At 47.6% G+C, this 20737-nt stretch overlaps 2 long non-coding RNA genes across 2 annotated transcripts; both read right to left on the reverse strand.

The window, feature by feature from the left end:
- Nucleotides 1-267: 267 nt before the first annotated feature.
- Nucleotides 268-9343, reverse strand: LOC121435344. Its single transcript, XR_005972568.1, has 4 exons — nt 9324-9343; nt 8314-8328; nt 5900-5917; nt 268-374 (listed from the first exon to the last, which is right to left on the reverse strand). It is a non-coding gene; the product is annotated as an uncharacterized LOC121435344 (long non-coding RNA).
- LOC121435342 lies at nt 377-4155 on the reverse strand. The gene is made up of 4 exons (XR_005972567.1): nt 4052-4155; nt 3533-3553; nt 2590-2604; nt 377-386 (listed from the first exon to the last, which is right to left on the reverse strand). It is a non-coding gene; the product is annotated as an uncharacterized LOC121435342 (long non-coding RNA).
- Nucleotides 9344-20737: the final 11394 nt, after the last annotated feature.

A 20737-nucleotide genomic window follows, 5' to 3' on the forward strand; every position in this document is an offset into this window, starting at 1 on the left:
TGTGTCAAACCTTACTTGAGATTCTTGTCCTCTTGGAATTTCTGCCTCGCAGCAAATTAGAGATTCTGGTCTCCTTGTAATTCCCATCTGATCGACTACATGGGTCTCACCCTCACACAAGTAGTTCTCTCTTCTTATGTCAGAGTCACACCGGCTTTTCCTGCCCATCCACGACCTGTCTCTCGCCCCCTCGATGCTCTTGACTCTTCGTTTCATCTCTCTCTTGTGCAACGCTGTAAAGGATTCATTAGAACCTACCAGCATTTTCTTCCTCATAGACTCCCTGTTGTAGTCTGAGCAGGCTGTGCCTCCTCCACATTTTAGCATCTGGGCTTTGGAATCTGCTCTTCTGGCAAACCCTCCACACATGTGCCCTGGGAATAGAACTGGGTATACAGAAAAAGTGTGTGATTCAGGTGTCCAGTGTTTCCTATCTCTTTCCCCCAAGACTGACTTTAAAGCCAACAAACACAGTAACTGGAGACATCCCCCCGCAAATATAAAATGATGGAAATCACATAGTACAGATATTACTATGACTTAGATATTAGATAACACAGGTGTTGATAACTAATAAAATACACATATTATTGATAAAATTCTGGATTTTTTCAGTAAGCTAGAAAATGAGAAAAAAGGTAAAATGTGAAGGGAAGGGCTTGTCATTTGTTCAGTGGTCAGGTCTAAAGAAGGGACGGGGCGTGATGAGCTCGGAACTGTGGGAAGAAACAATCATCTCTTAAACGGGAGGAAACCCAAATGCACTGTCCCTGTTGACAAAAAGCATATTTCAGTATGCAGAAGTGGTAACAGCACTAGCTGATCGCGTTTATCCTCTTCTAAGAGCCCACTCTCCATTTGTTTTTAGATTTGTTTGTGTTGAGTGTGTGTTTTTGGTGAAAGTCTACCACACATGTGCAGTGCTCTTGGAGGCTAGAGGAGAGTGCCAGATTCCCTGGAACTGGTGTTATGGATGCCGTGAGCCACTACGTGGGTTTGGGGAACCAGATCCTCAGGAAGAGCAAAGCATAATATGAAATAGCCCAATCCACACAACTGCCAGGATACTGTTGTTTTTTGAGTTCTACAGATGAAGATGAAATGAGTGTCTGGGTGATGCTGATGGTGGTGGGGAGGACAGTGTCCAGGTGATGCTGATGGTGGAGGTGGGGACAGTGTCCAGATGATGCTGATGGTGGTGGGGAGGACAGTGTCCAGGTGATGCTGATGGTGAAGGTGGGGACAGTGTTCAGGTGATACTGATGTTGGTGGGGAGGACAGTGTCCAGATGATGCTGATGGTGGAGGTGGGGACAGTGTCCAGGTGATGCTGATGGTGGTGGGGAGGACTGTGTCCAGATGATGCTGATAGTAGAGGGGAGGACAGTGTCCAGGTGATGCTGATGGTGGAGGTGGGGACAGCGTCCAGATGATGCTGATGGTGGAGGTGGGGACAGCGTCCAGGTGATGCTGATGGTGGAGGTGGGGACAGTGCCAGATGATGCTGATGGTGGAACTGGGGACACTGTCCAGGTGATGCTGATGATGGTGGGGACAGCGTCCAGGTGATGCTGAGGGTAGAGGTGGGGACAGTGTCCAGATGATGCTGAGGGTGGAGGTGGGGACAGCGTCCAGGTGATGCTGAGGGTGTATGGAGCTGGGGACAGCGTCCAGGTGATGCTGAGGGTGTATGGAGCTGGGGACAGCGTCCAGGTGATGCTGAGGGTGTATGGAGCTGGGGACAGCGTCCAGGTGATGCTGAGGGTGTATGGAGCTGGGGACAGGGTCCAGGTGATGCTGAGGGTGGAGGTGGGGACAGGGTCCAGGTGATGCTGAGGGTGGAGGTGGGGACAGGGTCCAGGTGATGCTGAGGGTGTATGGAGCTGGGGACAGGGTGCAGGTGATGGCTGAGGGTGGAGGTGGGAACTGAACCTGTTAGTCAGATTCCAGAATTCAGTTTTAAATAATCACTTTTGACTACTTAAAACAGGTGCTACCTCATTATTCAAAATTTCAGGTCCCTCTAATTACATGTGGGTAACCAGCCTTCCAGTCCATCCTTTCTGTGTGATCTCATAAGACTCAAGTTGTTAGCTTTGGGTAAGAATTTTGTGTTTTTTTTTTTTGTTTTCTCTTTAGTAATTTGGTTCCCCAAATCAAGAGAAGGAACTATCTAGGCTATCAAAGTAAACTATGAGCATTTTTGCTGGGGAAGGAAGGCTCAGTGTGGACAGGGACTCAGTCTGCCTGTCAACTAGAGTCATTTAGAGGGGTAGCAGAAAGAAGGTGGGGGCCTCCACTTACAAAGAGAGGAACTCTAAGAACTTCTGGGGTTCAGAGTGCATTTTCCTCACGCTCTGCTGAAGATGAATGTGGCCATGCTCACTGGGCACTCAGAAGGTGGTGGCAGTGCAAATGATATGCCCTTGTGTAGGGCTTCAACTTCCCTGCAGCAATAGCCCCCAAACAGACACTGGGAGCTTAGGAGATTTTGAATAAGAGGAGCATTTGAGGTGCCTCAATTTTAGGCATGTAGAAAGTCTGAGAAGCTACGTCAAATATCTGAGTTGAGAATGGTTGAGGAACTTACCCATAGGAGGAAGTGCTAGAAGACAAAACACAGAAGACACATCAGTGGCCAGCTTCAAACCCCCAAAGAACCCACCTTCCAGCAGCCTTTCTCTAGGAAATTATTTGTGCTTTTGTTTGTGTGTTTAGTCTGTGAAAGAAAGCGTGTGCCTCATGCTGGGACGCTCTAGACGGCCAGGTGGAACTGCAGGCAGCTGGGAGCCACCTGGCGTGGGTGCTGAGAACGGAACCCAAGCCTTCTGAAAAGCAGAGCATTCTTGGCCACAGAGAAGACCACCCTGTCCCACTGAGCTGAGAGACACATCCTCAGGCTAGTGATGTCGGTCCTCCCTGGGTCTAAGTGAATGCATCCCCTGCCTTCCCTTACTCTCCCACAAGTCCCTTTAAATCCCATTTTCCTGACTGACAGTCACGATCATCATCGTGTCTTGATGTGCACATTTTGTCAACCCCAGGGTATTTCTCATCTTAACATCTTAAGTGAAAACAGTTTGATAGCACAGCACAGAGAAAGCCAGTCCCATTATGGCAGACTATACCAGTGGTTCTCACCGTCCTGAAGCTGCAACCCGTTAACACAGTTCTTCATGTTGTGGCAACCCCAACCATAGGATTATTTCCATTGCTACTTCATAACTGTAATTTTGCTACTATTAGAACTGTAATGTAAATGTTTTTGGGAGATAGAGGTTTGCTAAAGGGGTCGTGACCCTAAGGTGAAAAATCCCTGGACTGTGGTGGCTCTTCTATTAGTAACTGAATCAGACAAAATGCTGTATTTTACTACAAAAGGAAAATAGACAAGAAGGATCCAAACTGAAATAAGAAGGAACCACTTAAGACAGAATGACTCTTTCAGATGGAAGGGTTTCCATTTCAACAAGATTTTGCAACATAAACTCAAGGGTGTTAATCCCAGGAACAGGGAAGTGATACACACTTACTGAATTTTCCCGAACTGTCCACTGAAAGACATAAAGGCAAACACATCATCAGTCAGTGGGGATCCTCCCTCCTTCCTGACCTCCAAGCCCCTACATTGGATAGAATCCATGTCATTGCTGTCTGAGTCCCATTGGGTTAAATGTGGGACACTTCGGTTTCCTATGCAGCTCAGTTCTTTGACATAAAAGATTGTATGCCCCGTCTTCACTAACCTTAATCATTTTTTAGTTTTGATTTGAAATGGGAGATCCTTAGGCTAGTGTAGGGGTTTTCCACTGGCTTAATTTCAAGACTGTGTCTCAGAAAATACTGAAGGCGGAGTGATGGGAGAGACACATGGTCAGGGCAGGCAGACAGATAAAATGATTTAAACTTACACTAGAAAACGTGGAAGAAAAGGGATGGAGAATTATTTATGTCCATGAGTTCGGCGGTCAGAGGTCAAAAGTGCCAGTGCAAGCAGAGACCAAGGATGCTACCCACACGGAGGGAGTTTGAGGGGCGAGACCTGGACTTACCCGAGCCTATCGGTGCAAACACTTAAAAGGAAAAGGAAAAAAAAAAGATTGGTTTTAAAATAAATTACGCACTCAGTTCCCATCCAGACCCCACTTGTAACCCTAGAGGAAGGACTTAGTCAGACAGTTCTGTCCTCCAAGAATATTCTCCCTTCTCACAGCCAGTGACTTAGAAACCCTCATCATCTTCATGGCCTGTGGGACCAGTTTTAGGAGTAATGGACATCTTTTTTCCTTCACAAAATGAAAAAAAAAAAGATTCTTAGCCAAAGCAAAGTGTCATGACTTTGAGGAGACTGGCAGGGTCCTACCATGAGCCCCTTCTTCATGGCCTTGTTCTATGTATACTCAGGAGCCTGTCAACATGCTCTCCATACAGTAAACTTGTCTCTAAACTTTGGTTACAGTTTGTATTTAACAGTCTCTGGGGTTGAATGAGAATTCTAAAGCTGGTTTGGGAGGAGCTGTGATTGAGGAAATACTCTAGATATTTTGGGATTAAGAAATAAACCACATTTCTTTATAGTTAAAGATTTCTAAATAGGTGTGTGTCTCTGTGTGTGTGCCTGTGTGTGTGTGTGTGTTGTTGGGGGGGGGGACTTCTTGGAGTCTCTGGGCCTTCCAAAAACTTCCCACCACTTAAGATTTAGGGCTTGGACTTGGGTTGCTGGCTCAGCGGCAAGCGCCTTTCTCCATGGTGTCTATTCTGTTCTTTACCTTCCGTCATGCCCTGCAAGGCTCCCATTGCTCAGTACAGTTTATCTTTATTTCAAAACTGCATCAGTTGTCTTTAAGATTGCTCTGGGTTTTGTGATAAGCTCATGCCATGACTGAGGAAAAGTCAGCAACTCCACAGCTTCCTAAGAACTGAGGGCAGCTAGAACCACAGTTCTGAATTGATCTTCAGCTGAGGGTGTGCGGTGGTCATGAGCAATGCCGGCTTGCTCTTCGCTCACAGGGCATTTAGGGATGAGTTGAAATACCGTCATTTGATAAAAGTGCTCTTTGTGGGTTAGGGAGGATATAGAGGGGAAGGTGGGTGGATTCGCGGGAGAATGGCACCCGGGCTGGGGCCATAGCTCCCCTTAGTGTCCTAAACAAAATTTGTCTTTAATGCTAGCAGGGTTTTATCATTTGATTAAAACCCCAATTCTCTCACAACCACAAAGTGCTTGCAGTAGGTCATGTGTACCCAGAGAGCACACGACTGCACACTGGAGGACTAACCACTCCAGGTCTCAGGTGCCACGCCACGGTGTGTAAAGTGTGGCCGGGAACAGACCGGCTAGTGGAGTGGCGGGATTGTCACCTTGACCATGTCACGTGAAAAGCTAAGACTGTGCGGTGGGACAAACGTTTCCTAGGAAATGTGGGAGCGGCAGGTTCTGAGTTCCGTGGTGAAGGATTTCTCTTGAAAATTCTCCACTAGGAATTATGCTAAAGAGGCCCTGGAGAGACAGCGCCCATATTTAGGGTCACTCCCAAAATGCAGGCCCCTGGACCCTCCTGAACCTCATAGCACACTGGCCTGCTTGTATTCTAAAGGACTAGTCATGTATGAAAGCAGGATTTCTACCAAAATAGCGTCAGCACTAATCAGTCCTGAAGTTCTCTCTGCATTAAGTGACCAGCGCCATGGAGGGCCCTAATGTCCATCTGTCGTCTTCATTCCATTTACCCCCTGCTGGCCAGTCATTGTGCATATTAGACAGAAAATTCTCCAGTACTTAAGGGGTTCTAGACAACAGAGAAGGAAGGGAGCTTGGTAAACATGAATTCAAAATCCTTTCCATCTAGGAAAGGCTTTAAACGATACTGAAATGTAGAGTAGATGGATAAATAACTTACCAAAAATCACGGGAGTAACTGGCAGGACAACATGAAACAAAAACCATATTAGCAGAATATTTGGAACAAGCTCTAGTCTCTTTCCTTGTTTTTTTTCTCCAAGAGTTAACCATTGCTAGCGTTTCTGCTGGTGTCAGACCTCCCCCAGAGCTACCTGTGATAAGAGGTGGGGCATATTCTAATGAGGGGACTGGTCTGCTGTGACTGCAGTCCCGTGTAGGGCTCCCTTTTCTTCCCTTCTAGAAGGAAGGCTAAGGCAGAGCAGTCAGCAAGCTGATGCTGGCTGCACTCACTCCCCTCCTTCCCCTCCCTCAGCCTATGTGCCGTGGGCTCCTCTGGGCTATCTCTGTACCTGGCGTAGCATCCTCCGTAGCTTTTCTTCTTGATAGAAGCAGGAAAATTTTTATTTCTTATGGAAAGCCATTGGCGAGCTGGAGAGATGGCTCAGTGGTTAAGAGCACTGGCTGCTCTTTCAGGGGGCCCTTTCTCAGCACCCACATGGCATCTTACAACTATCTGTAACTCTAATTCCAGAGGGTGTGACATACGCACAGGCAAATTGCCAATGTTCATAAATAAATTACAAAACCAGGAGAAGCAAAGCCGTTGGCAGGTTGTTCGGGGATTTTTCAGTCGAGCGTTAGTCTTTCCAGTAACAGATTGCTCACTAAGAGGGCATGCTTGGGGTAGTCATGAATAGAAGCATCCCACCGAACAGAGATCGGCCAGGACAGCATTCTCTCCACTGTGGGCATCCCTAATTCTATGAGATGGATGAAAAGAAGATGCACTTGCAGATAGGCACTGCTCCACGGGCTAACATCCAAACACAGACAGTTTGTGTAGGCTGACACTGTCAACGACACCAGCAGAAGTCTAACGGTAAGGTCTGTCCAGACAGGGATTCTGGGCTGAGAAGAGACCCTCCCCGCCCTTCAGAACGAGAGGCTGCCGTATATTTTTCCTACACTAACTCAGTCATTTTGGAAGGGTGAAAAGGAGACGAGTCATTTTCCTTTCCTTTTGTTATCCGGTTCCTCTGCACAGGCTGGGCAAACTCCGTTTCTCGGGCTTTTGCCCCCAGTTTTGTTGCTCTCTCGGGACTTTTTCTGCTTCCCCTATCCTCCTCACCTCTGTTATTTGTGGAAGAGTCTGGACAGTGAACTCAGGAGATGCTTACCCAGCTCTAGCTTGTATTTGCCAGTTTCACTCCATTTAGTCAACAGGGGCAGAGCTCTGTGAATCCCGTGCAATCGGGAGCACCCTAGTGCTGCTGCTGGAGGTAACAACAACAGCAGTGACCTGTGGCGTCTCACGGGAGTCCTCTTCTGCTTTAGTCCCCCTCTCTGAGCACTTATGTGTCGTGGCGTGCACATGGGGGTCTGAGGACATCTTGTAGGAGTGTGAGTCTTCCTAAGTGTGTAAAACTTGTTTGACTCTAGCAAGACATTCTACTTACCAGGAATATACCGTCATGTTCATGTTTCTGCTAGTCCACTGTTCCCTAAGAGATCCTGGTACTCAGGAGACTATGTAATCTACCCTAACATGGAGACAGACACGCCTGCCCTGAGCAGGGGCCGTACTTATCAAAGGGGAGCTTTCTTAGAGTCGCTGTAGTTGGTAAAGCCAGCAGAGAGAGCACGATGCACACGGCTGCTCTCCAGTGAGGGCAGAGACACACCAAGTTCTAAGAGGATTTGTTAGCGCTCAGAAGAAGGAGCTTTTCTTTTTCTCTCAACTTCCTTGGACATGAAACGTCATAAATGTTCAAATGCACAAGTGAACTCTGGAGGAATGAGCTTTTTTTCTATCTTGGCCCTGTTGTCCTTCCCCTGGCCCTCCACTATTTTTTATTTTTTATAAATGAGTAACATCTCAGTTGACTTAACTTGCTAATTCAGTTTGATTTCTTCTATCTCTTACTTTCTTTTTGTTTAAAAACCCCAATTATCTATTAACTCTAACAAGAAAAGCAGCGGGTGACATTTCCCATAGGGGACAATTTGTGAAAGCTGTCCGAAGCAGCAGGAAGACATGCTGGCGTCCTGCAGTAGGGGCGGCAGCTTCCAACAAAGGCTAGCAGCTGTGCACTGAACAAGAAGGGATGCTGCTCGGAGATGAAGGTGCTGGATGCGCTGGCAGCACATCACAGACACATGACAGAGGATACTTAGTAGCTCGTCAGTGCCAACATTATCATGTCATTGCAAATAAGAACAAAATAACCCAACTAAAAATATTCAAAAGGCGTAGATCTGACTTCAAGGTGCCTTCAGGCAGCTCATGGTCTGACTTGTTACCGGCAGGGTTTTCAGTTACCGGTGACTTTAGAGGAAGCTGTGTGATATGAAACAAGAGAGACAGCGGGTGTAGGAACCAACCCAGGATGGGCGGGCAGACATGGCACTTACTTGGGTCTTGTCTCACTGTGAAAAGAAACAGATAGATAAATGACCACAAGTTTCTGGATGAAGAACACAGCTACTTCTTTTTTTTTTTTTTTAAATTTATTTATTTATTAAGGATTTCTGCCTCGTCCCCACAACCGCTTCCCATTTCCCTCCCCCTCCCCCGATCAAGTCCCCCTCCCTCATCTGCTCGAAGAGCAATCAGGGTTCCCTGACCTGTGGGAAGCCCAAGGACTGCCCACCTCTACAGCTACTTCTTAAACGCTGCGACAAGTTCTAGAGAAGGCCAGTGAGGGCTTGCCACGTCAGCGCCCTTCAAATGCTCTGGCGGCTCTGAACTGAGGCGCCTTTTGGAGAGACGAGTGTCTCTGGAAAAGGTCATTTCCCCCCGATTTCTCCCCGGTCTCCCCAGACAGAAGTTTGAAAATTCACTGCTAAGAATTTTACATCCCTATCCTTTCCTTACCCCTCTTTGGAAAGACTGTGTTCAACTGTGATATTTTTATTAGAGCTCAGCTGTTCTTAGGTTCATTTTCGTGAGCTCTCTCCTCTTCTTCCATAAGCATAAATATTTCACAGGAGTGGGGTTGGGGGTCCATTGTTTCTCAGAGAGTCAGCTAAGGAGACCTAGTCTGAGTGACCATGGTAGTAGATATGGAATTCCTCCTGTGTATGTTAGGAAATGACTTATGTGATACAATGTATATTCATATATTAAGTACTGAGTTTACTGCTTGGCACAAGCTAAATACCTAATAAATAGTTATCATCACAGTACCACACCAGGTACTAAGCAACTTCAGTTATGACCTCCAAATGGCTACGGAGAGTTGAGAATGAAGCCAGCTGCTGGGAACAGGAGTGGGGAATTCGGAAACTAGGGATTCTAAAAAGCCAGTAAGGCAGAGAGTCAGAAATAGAAATGTTGGGTCTTGGTGCATTCACAGGGTTGACATGGGGACTCGTCGACAGGAAGTTAAAAACAATACAATTGAGGAAAACGCAGGACTTACGTATTACAGGTGGTCCAGGTCTTGCTTTAATGAAAAAGACAAAAACGTTAGTATAGTTTCCGATGAGACAGAATTATCTGTGCACATGCATGACTGCTAGATGACTCTTGCAAACTGACTCAGAGGGGGAGGTTCAGCGGGCTCATTTGGTCTCTGGATCACTTAGTTAAAGTCCCATATCCCAAGCTGTGTTGAGCTGAGCTGCCTTCTTGACCCTCCACGGTCATTTGTCATTTGATGCTCACTTGTGGGCATCAGAGGACAGTCCGTGGGAATTGGTTCTTTCCTTCCACCATGTGAGTCCCAGGATGGAATTCAGATCATCAGGCTTGGCAGCAAGTGCCTGCCTTGCCTCTGAGCCACCTGGTTAAATGTGAATGCCATTTCCCTGAGTGTGGGCACACGTTTTTGTTCATAGATGGCAAAGCAGCGGTGTTCTTAGATGTGAGTCTGAACTTACACTGTCTCAGGCTCCGTGACAGGGTTGCTGTGGGCTAGAAACCTGTGTCTTGTGAATTCCAGGCTCTTTGAGCCGCTGGGTTTCTCCTCTTCCGAGAACTGCATCCGTGGCTGCAAAGGGCTTCAGTTCTGGAAGTGGGATGCTTTCAGATCTCACCAGGGACAGAGGAAAGCACAGAGGGTTGTTCTCATCGCTAGTTACCCCCTCCTCTGTCTGAGAAACACAGAAGGTTGGATCTTCTGCAGGTGCCCAGTTTTTCCAGGACTGCCTCCTTGGGGTGTGATTGCTTTGTTTGGTCTCTTATTGATTTGAGAAATAAAAAAAAAAAAATCCCACATTCAAGCTAATGGCGCAAGCACCGATGGTCACCGCCTGTATGAAAACTTCTATCACACTTACGAGGCGTTTGTTTTGAGAAAAAGCTGTGATCTACCACACACCCTGCCCTGCATCTCTGCCTTCCCATCAGAAAGTCCCTGTCTCCGGGACCTTCTCCAGGGAGACCCCTGTCCTGTCAAAGTCAGCAACGACTTCCACTTTGCAAACTCTAAGTCATATTCTCTCCAGCTCGGGAAGGTGGTTCTGTGGGACCCATGGTCCTCTGCTACTGTCCACTCCATCACTCCATGTCTGCGCCTAGATCTTCCTTTTGTGTCTAAAACGGGCTGTCTTCAGCCTGGTCCTTGGCTCTGCATCGTTGTGTACACCTCGGATGATCCAGTTGACTCCAGTCTGCTTCTTACTCTTTCCATGTCGGCTGTTCCTTTATATCATCATTGTCGTCGTCATCACAGACAGCTCCCGTCTCTGGAGTGGTGGGATTGTAGGCGTGAGCCACTCTGCTTGACTGCCCCGTGGCTCACGTATTATCTGTTTGCTAATTAACTCAGATTTATTCCTTGCTGCGTTTTGCTCCGAGTCTTCGGATTCAGACAAACACCGTATGTGTCCACAGAAAGAAGATCTTTAGGCAGAAGAGGGTGTGGGATCCCCTGGACTGGAGTCATGAAAGATTGTGAGCCATCATGTGGGTGCTGGACATGAACTCAGGTCATCTGCAAGAGCAGTCAGTGCTCTTAACCACTGAGACCATTCTGAAGCCTCCACTACATTTTAAAATCTCAAAATATAATCTTGAGTGAGGAGACGTGGAGTCACCAGATCGGCACCAGTGCGTAGGACCACGACTGGGCAGAGCAGACCAATAGATATTACATATATATCCTGCAGCGTGTCTCATCTGTGTCTGCCAAGCCTGCTAACTCTGACATACTTGAGAATAAGTAATGTCTTGTCTCAGTCCTCTTCAGATTGATCAGTTTCCTCCTAGGTTTGTTCTAGTCCTGTAAACCAGCGCATGCCTCGTGTTTGTGCTTAAAGCCAGACGAGACTGCGCTGGTGAAGAGGAAGACGGCGTAGTTCCCAGGTGCCTTTGGCATGCCTTTATGCCATCATAAACCCCATGTCCCGGCTTTTGCATGCCTTCTCTGCCTAGTGTTCCTGAAGCCTCCACCAAAAAGAGTATTATTTGTTCAGTTTGGATTCCAGCTTTTCATTTCCAGTGGCCAGACCTTCTGCTTACTTCAAGTGACCTGTGTGTGTTCCTGTTCCCAGCTGTATGTGGGTCTGTGATGGTTCTCTTCTTTATCAACTTGATTGATTTAGAATCAGGCAGGAGACACACTTCTGGGTGTATGTAGGAGAGTGTTTCCAGGTAGCTTTTTTCCCCCTAAATTATATGTCAGGGTGTGGGTGTGTGCACAGGAGTGCAGGTGTTTTGGGGCTTTGGATCTCTTGGAACTGGAGTTTCAGTGGTATTGAGCCACCAGATGTGGGTGCTGGGAACCAAACTCTGGTCTGCTTCAGTATTAACAACACTGTCTTTCAACATAAGAGAGGCAGCTCTCCAGCCTGCAGGATGTTTCGGGGAGGGAAGACCGCTCCTGAATGTGGGTGGCACCTGCCATGGGCTAGGTCTTGGACTGAATAAAGAGAGGAGGAAGTGTGTTGTCACCAGCATTTGTCTCTGCTTCCTGACTGCGATGCAGTGTGACCGGCTGCCCCACACCCCTGCTGCCCTGCCTTTCTTTCCCGGCATGTCCAGATACCCTTAAATCCTTTCCTAGGGCATCTGACTATACTTAATCCTTTCCCGGCATGCTAAACTACCCTTAAATCCCGAGCCACAACAAAGCCTTCTTCCTGAAGATGCTTTCTGTCACAACAGCAGCGGCTGATACCTAATCTAGGACACTTGGAGTTTCCAGCTCTGTTCTTGGTCCTGGGTCATGATGCTATGTTCATCGTGCAGTGGAAACTGGCCAATCTGTCTGTCTGTCGAGGAATACATGTGGGTGGGGACTTCAGAGAGGCACTAACATGTTCTATCAATAGCATCTATTCCAATCCATCAAAGCAGCCCCTTGGTCCTAACACTGAAACCACTACATTCTACCAGCAGAAAGGACTGGGGCCCGCTTGTGTGGAAGCAGAGGTCTGCAGTCTACCAGACGGGTTCAGACACACAGCATGGTTATAGATGGGGACATTTTCACCCCAAATGTGGATTAAGTCATCTGCTTTGTCAACTCTCTATCTGCATCTTTCTTCCTTCCTTTCTTCCTTCCTTCCTTCCTTCCTTCCTTTCTCCTTCTTTCTTCTTTCTTTCTCCTCTTTCTTCTTTTCTTTCTTTCTTTCTTTCTTTCATTCTTCACGAATCGATAGGCTGGGAGGAGCAGCCTCTTTAGACCCTGCAGCCTCCTGATCCCACTTCCCGTAGCCTCTTTAGACCCTGCAGCCTCCTGACCCCACTTCCCGCAGCTCAGGTCTTCTGGGCACACTCACTTATAGTCCCCCTTGAGCATTCTGAGTTTTTAACCTTGACAAGAACTCAGCATTTTAAGCTCAGCACGAGGAACAGGTGGGGATGTTGCAATAGACTCAAGAGATAGCCCTTGAATTCTGCGGTCACCATCAACATTCCATCTGCAAGTTGGGTGGTGGTAGCCAGGCCTTTAGCTCCAGCACTCCGGGAGGCAAAGGCTGCCTGTGAGTTCAAGGCCAGCCTGCTCTACAAAGTGAGTTCCAGGACAGGCTCCAAAGCTACACAGAGAAACCCTGTCTTGAAAGCCACAAACAAACAACAACAAAAACCAAAACCAAAACGAAAACCAAAACAACAAAATTTGATTGGTGTTCAGTATAGTCTCAGATAGCATCTGGTATCTGAAGGTGTGTGTTGCTAACAGAAGGGGGGGGGGTCTGTATCTGGGACCCCTGCTGGCTGCCGTGTAGTTGGCCTCAGGACCTTGTGAAACGTGAAAGCAACTGGACATGAGAAACAGCAATCTCAATTTCTAGCATTTAGAGGTGAAATCAGCTAAGCCTTGAAAACCCCCACATACCCCAGCAGAAAAGTAAAGAACTTACTTGTGGTTCTCTGTGAAATTACTAGGAGAGAGAGAGAGAGAAAGAGAGAGAGAAATCCATTTATTTTTCTTAACTAGAACCAACACAGAACTCTCTAATGGTTTTGATGGTGTCTGCGAGGGGATTACTCAGCTAAAGAGCAAGGATGCATTCAAAACAACTCCATGCAGATTAGCTCAAATTTAAATGCGAGATTAAGTAGTGGTGAAGAGGTCAGGGCAGAATGCCTTCAGGTCCCCTCATCATTGGGTTACAGACTTGCCTGAGACTGGGGGACTTTGTATTCCTGCCTACACCAATATTCTCTTGCTAGAAAAACTTCTGCCTATGTCTGCTACTTCGTAGCGATTTTAGATTGATCTTTGCAGACCCATGCTAGCTCGTTACTTCTTTGTATCCTGTTATGCAGTTATGTTTGGTGCAGGAAAGCTGGACCGGAACAAGAGGGAGAGTCTCGGCAGAGAAGAGAATCAAATCAATCGGTACTCACTTATGGGCGTTGCAGACGGGCCTGAAAAGTAAGAAGAGCTGTGAGAGGCACATCTGTGATGTGGGCAGCTTAGCAGGGTACAGCGCTAGTCTTGAATTAGGTCCGATGACGATATTCTCGGGTAAAGAGTTGGCCTCAGTTTCCTATCCACTTCACTATCATAGGAATTCAATGAGACGGTGCAACTGAAAAGACGTTAGTTCGTACGGGAGGGGGACGCGGATACAGCCTTGGGGCCAGGTTGGGCTGGAAGACAAAGGCAAAGGGAACTGGGGGTCACACATCTCAGGTGTCTGCACACAGGGCAGAAATGGGCTGGGCACACAATAACAACATTGGACAACAGAAGGAAACCAGGTAGAACTCACAGTTCGGAACCGATGAGGAACGACCATCTGTAAGACAGAGAAGGGGCTCAGTGCTTCTGTGCTGCACAGGTTTGTCTCTGTTTAGAGCTCTGTCTTGATGGGAGATTAAGCACCCTTTGGTCCCGCCTGGTCCCCATGCCTTAGCAGACCCGCGCTTTCTGAAGGGGCTCCATGATGTCAAGGCTTCTGATACAAGAAGGCAGGTAGTTAAAGTCATATGTCCCCTAAACCCAGAGACCTTAGGAGTCAAAGAGAGGAGAGCTTGGGGCTCCCGTGCTGGACTTACTGATGACACATGGAGGTGGTCCACCTGGTAAGAAAAAACAAACAAAAAAACAGAAAATTACCTGCTTTTTATTTTTTCCCATTCGTTTTTATTTTGTTTTGTTTTTACACTTTAAAAGAGTATTCATTTTGTATGTGTGTGTGCATGTGTGTGGGTGTAGGGTGTGTGGACACACACATGTGGAGGTCAGGGGTCAACTTCTGAAGTTGGTTCTCTGCTTCTCCCTGAGGGTTTCATGCATTGAACTCAGGTGTCAGGCTTGCGGGACAAGTCCTTTGACCCTGAGCCATCATATTTTCCCACTATTATTTTATATAAGTCGATTCTTGGATTTTTTTCCCATAAAAGTATTTAAAAAGTATATATATACACATATATATATTTATACTTTATATATATATATAATGTAAAAGTGGGTGCAACACGGAAACAGCAGCTTCTAAGCTCGAAGATGCGCTGCACGGCCAGGGAAATGGTTAGATGTTGTGGTATCAAATGTGGAAAGGCAGACCCAGGAGGCTGGGACACCCTCATCACAGCGGGTTTTTAAGTACCCTGTTTCTCTTTCTCTGTCAGTTATTCTTTTCTATAACCAATCTTTTATTGGTGATTACGTAAAACTGTAGGACCCTGTACATTTTTCCTTTCATATGTTTGTATATCAGTCAACTTCAGATTTTAGAGGCTATTACTAATAACCAGGCAGATTTTGATAGTGGATCCCACAGTGGCCAGATAAAGACTGTTGGACCCAGCATGGGGGTGCTGGGGGAGGCGGATGGATGGAGACTTACACATCGCTTGAGTCTGTATTGCACCTGAAAAGCAAGCAGAGAAGTTGAACACTTTGCTTTCTTCTTTTAAAAACAGTGACTTTGAGACAGGGTCTCACTATGACCAGGTTAGAACTGTGACTCCCGGTTACAGACGGCACCAGACCAGCCCCACTACTTCCTGCTTGTTCCTGGTTTTCTCCCCCATCCTTCCCACATTAGGGATTGAACCTAGGGCCTCACACACAGTAGGCCAGAGCTTTATCACCAACCTATATTCTTTGATATTCCTGGCCCCTTCTCTTACCACTCCTAGCCCCCTTCTTTTGCATTTTTGCTTTTTATTTTGAGACAAGGTCGTGTTAGTTTGCCCAGGCATGCTCTTCTCTTAGCCTGTGGTCCAGATTGGCTGCAAAGCAGGCAGGCCCCGAGCTCTGTAGTAGCTGGCCTCACAGACCTACGCCCTCACAGACCCGAACCACCAGCCTTATTTCTTATTTCTTCCTTGCTGCAGACTACAATAAAGGCATTTAAAATTTTCAGAGAACTGGTGACCACTTTGTGGAATTCCAGGCAATGGAAAAGCAGAAGGCTCAGAAAATGGGACTTTTCAGTCCCTTTGTTAGGACATCAGGTGTGATATGTCCTGTAGGACTCTGAGAAGGCCCAGCAGGGACAAACAACACACTGATCACTTGTAGAGATGGCCCAGCTGGAAGACAGGAATATGCATTATTTTTCATTTGTTCATTCTTCCTTCTGCATTAAGTTCCCAATTCAGAATCTTTAGAACCACAGGGAAACTTTTTCCTTTGACCTTCAACTCTTCAGTAAGTCAAGCAACATCCTAGAAGCTTGTTACCACCCTAGTAGAGTCATAAGGGCTCAAGGAATGGAGCTGTAAGCTGTTGGGTCCTAGCATGGATGGGGACATTTTGGCTCAAGAGTTTTTTGACGTCCCTGGAGACATCGGGGTCCGTCATGAAAGGAGGCAGCCAGACTTACAGTTGGATCCGGCAGCTGAAAAACAAAGGCAGAAGTTAGGTGGGAAGTCTGGTGACAGGGTCCTCAGTGGAGGGACTCAGGGCCTGCTGGAGACACGCCAGCACACTCTTGTCTCCTCTCCTCTACGGGACTGCCACCTGCCTGCTCCTCAGGTTGGAGTCTTTTCTAACCCTGCTGCTCACCTTCTCCCCCGACTTTGGTGCAAGCCTTGACTCACTTATCCAGCCTCCCTTCCGCTCTGGTTGACAAGTTGCTATGATATTTGGGGGTTTTCTCTAATTTTTTTTTGACAAGCTCTCATGTAGCCAGACTGGCACTGGGATTGCTAAGGGTGATCTTGAACCCTGGATTATCATCTCTGCTAGCTCTCCAGTACAAGGGATACAGTGTGGCACCATGTTCATCACTTCCTGGGGACACCAGCTTGATGGTGGAAAGGAAGAGGACAAGGGGGAGAACAAGGGAAATACAGAAGGAGCAGAGGAGCAGCACAGGGGGAGCACAGGAGGAGGATGGGAGGAGGACGGAGGAGCACAGGAGAAGGACAGGAGGAGCATAGGAGGAGGACAAGGGGGAGCACAGGAACACAGGAAGAGGACAGGAGGAGAACAGGAAAAACATAGGGGGAGCACAGGAGGAGGACAGGGGGAGCACAGGAGGAGGACAGGAGGAGGACGGGGGAGCACAGGAGCATGGGAGGAGCACAGGAGGAGGACAGGGGGAGGACAGGAGGAGGACAGGAGAAAGACGGGAGAAGCACGGGGGGAGCACAGGAGGAGCACAGTTGCTACAGTCACAAGGCAGAAGGAAGCAGAGCAAAAGTGTCCAGCCTCTCCAAGAGTCTTTCATTCCCACCAGCATGTGACTCACCGCTGCAGAGCTCTGAAGGGTCTTCGGCTGGAGAAGAGCAAACAGGGACAGTCATCAGCAAGGCTTCACTTACCCTCTTTTCCATCTAGGGTGGAAACTTCTCGAAACAGCTCGAGGTGACGTCATGATTCATAATGTCACCTGCAGTCCCTTCAGACCTGCTCCCTGCCTGGCCACCTGAGCTATCTGAAAAGCGTTTCTTCCTCACTCCTTTTTGTAGGCTTCTAAAGACACTCATTTCTATAAATTCCTTTAGTTTTAATTATCTTTCTCTAAACTTTTTTTTGTTCATCTACAACTTACAGGAAAGCTTCTGGCTTTCTCTCTATTCCTCCTAGGAGCAAAACTAGTAATACAATTTTCATGTGTACATTATAATATTTCCAAAGTATTTATGCGCAGGAGATATATAGTGGCTCTTAGGAGACTTTGGGACACCAAGAAAAGAGTTTCTCTCTTTGAGAATTTCCAAGACAGCAGGTGTAAGGTTATTGAGAGTCCGGATAGAGGTAGCCTTAACTGAGGGTTAGGGTGTGGCCAAAGTCAACTATACTGACTTATTCATTTACCCAAAGTTCCTTAGGACCAGAGTCGTGTGGGAACAACACCCATTGTGGAGGTCTCAGTGGTCACGCTGTTGTGGATGCTACCCTGCCCCTCTACAGTTTGACTTCATTTCTTTTGTATACTTTATGAGGTTGTACACACCATGGCACCCGAGACCAACCAGCAGTGAAGTCTCCGCTCTTTACGGCTCACTTGACCAGTGTTCTCGCCCCTTGTTGTTTTCTCTACGTTAGTGCTACTGTGTCCTAGCAGGCCCTCTGTGGAATGCACAGCTCTCCTGACCCGGGAAGATGACGTGTTATATGCTATATATTATAAAGCATACCATGTTTTGAAGCACATCATAGCATTTAGTGGTTTCCTTGCTCTTTTATTTGAAAAAATTTATTTTATGTATATGGGTATCCTGCTTGCCCATATATCTGTATACTATGTATGTGCCTGGTATCTACAGAGACCCAAAGAGGGTATTAGATCCTCTGGAGCTGGAGTTACAGTTGTGAGCCTCCATGTGGGTGCTGGGAACTGAACCTGGGTCCTCCGCAAGGGCAGCAATTGCTCTTAACTGCTGAGCCATCTCTGCAGCCCCTCTCTTAATATGTGACCCTAGAGAGTTCTTAGCAGCTACAGAGTGGGAAGCATGACAACATGCTTCAAACCATCATCCTATGGCAATGAAAACCACCAAGATGCAGAACGCACCATCAGAACATGCGAGGGCAAGGGACACCAGAGAGGAAAACGAGAGGTTTACCTTGTTCTGCAAGTTGCACTGCAAATAGAAAAAAACGACTGTGGTTAGATATGGAGCAGGTAAACTGTCCTCCAAAGGCTGTGGAGAGCAGCCTTTCCAGGCAGTGCTGAAGCCAGCACTCAGCATCAGCAGGTCCCGCAGGCTCAGCCTGCACCAGCCCCCAGCCTCCCTCTAGATCTAGCTAGAAGGAAGGGCTGCCACCTCAGGTTTGCATTCCCACCCCTGTCCTGCCAGGCATGCAGGCTTCATTTTTATGGCTACCCTCTTGGAACTTATTTTTACTTTTAAACCTTTTCTTGTACCACAATTAATAAAAACCCAGAGACAGATATTGGGGTTCAACCTGAAGGTCAGAAAAGAAAAACAGCCAGCCACTGGCTCTTACCTCGACCTCAGTCCAAAATGGTGATCCTGCCTCTCGGAATCCTCAGAATGAGATTGTGAGAGCTGTCTCCTCCCATTTTATATTCCTCTCTCTAGGACTGGGTAAAGGTGTGTACTACTACCACCTGGTTTCTATGGCAAACTAGTGTGGCTACTGGGATTAAAGGTGTGCGTCACCACTGCCAGGTCTGTAAGACTGTTTAGTGTGGCTGTTTTATTCTCTGAACTTCAGGCCAGCTTTGTTTATTAAAATACAAATGAAATATCACTACACTTCCTCCAACTCTCTTGACCATTATGCTTGCTTTAAAAGTCGTTTCAGTGTTAATTAACATTGTTATGCTCATAAACAATAGTAGGCTGCCTGATACTGACTGTAGGGCAGCGGGGCCCCTGTTTTCTTAAATATGACAAGTCTTTAAGAAGGACGGTGACGGCAGAGGGAAAGGCAAGGCCAAGGACGGGTTAGAGAGTGGCTGGAGCCAAAGTCCTTTGTCATAGACAGTCACTAGTGGCGAGCCAGTGTGTCTATGGCCAACTTACCAAAAGGGCCCGGAGTTTGCACTAGAAAGAAATCAGAATTAGCATGTTAGCATGAATACTTTTGCTGGAGAATTTTCCTAGGGGAGGTCGAGCAGGGAGAAGGGGCAGCAATGCTGGGGTCACGGGGAACAAACCCAGTCTGCTAACTATGGAAACAAGGACCTGTGCTCTTCCCGCCAGTACCAGGAGAAGAGACTGCTGCCTACATGAGGACTATGGTAGGAGTCTTCTTTCTCACCAGGGGTGCACGGGGGTGGGGGGCTGTCTGGTTTGAGGAGCTTCAGAGTCTGAGCTGAGGGCCAGTGGAACCTTCTGCTTTTAGTGGAGAACTGGCTTTCGGTTGATGACGCTGAGGACCAGAAATCTGTCACCTCCCCCACAAGCATTGCTTGTGCAGGATGAGCCTTGTAGGGTAACATGCGTCCAGAAGGGAGACCCTACAGATTTTCGTTCAGAAGTCGTGGCTGGGCTCCTCTCAGGATTCCTGTAGACTGTGGACACAGGGCTTCTGAGGGGCCTGCGGGGTTTCCAGGGCAGGTCAGCTCCTACTTTGTTTGTTGGAACATCCAAGAGAACAGAGCCGAGACAGCTTTTGAGTCTTGTGGAGACCACAGCAAGGACAGTTCTCAAGAAGGGGTTTGGCTGCTGCGGTCCTGCTGGCTGACAGCTTCTGCTGAGGATGCACCGAGTCAGCTGGCATCAGAGGGCCACGGTAATCCTATGAGCGCAGCTCAGTTCATCCAAAAGACCCCCCGTTGGGACAGCAGCCCCTTTCTTTTCCACCATGCTTCATGCCCTGGTGCTCATGATGAAAGATGTCCGTGGTTGACTCATCTGAAGGTGGCTTTCCAGATCAGGGTACCCCGGGCCACGAGCAGTAGACAAGCTGGAATTTTGGGTGTTTTGCAACATACCTTAGCAGTTTCTCCCCCTCTTCACCGTGTGCACGCACGCATGCATGCGTGTTTACCCTTGGTCTCGGGGTAGAACCCCTAGAGTACTTGCAAAGTTAGTGTCAGCATTGCACAGATGACCGCTTCACGTTTCTGCTCTTTCTTCGGTCTCCTCCCCCCCCCCCCCCCCCCCCCCCCCCCCCCCCCGCTGTCAGCGTGCGCAGCCTCTCTTTCCAGCCCCTTCTCAGCCACACTGAACCTCCCGCCTCCTGCTCCACTGACTTCTTCCCTTTCCTCTCTCCGGCTGTCATCTTCATCCTTTTTCCGCCTTCTCTTCCTTTAGGCCTGTTCTCTCCTGAATTCAGCATGTTCTGTAACCCTCTTTGTAACACCCAAAAATGGTAGCAGAAGGACTGAGTCAATAAAACTTGAGTCCTTGGGCTGGAGAGATGGCTCAGTGGTTAAGAACACAGACTGCTCTTCTAGAGGACCTGGGTTCAATTCCCAGCACCCTCACTGCAGCTCACACCTATCTGTAACTTCAGTTCTAGGGAACCTGACACCCTTAGACATATGTTCAGGCAAAATACCA

This window comes from Microtus oregoni, unplaced genomic scaffold (assembly GCF_018167655.1).
Source record: "Microtus oregoni isolate MIOR12 unplaced genomic scaffold, Mior012 000046F_ref0000063, whole genome shotgun sequence".
Taxonomy (NCBI): domain Eukaryota; kingdom Metazoa; phylum Chordata; class Mammalia; order Rodentia; family Cricetidae; genus Microtus; species Microtus oregoni.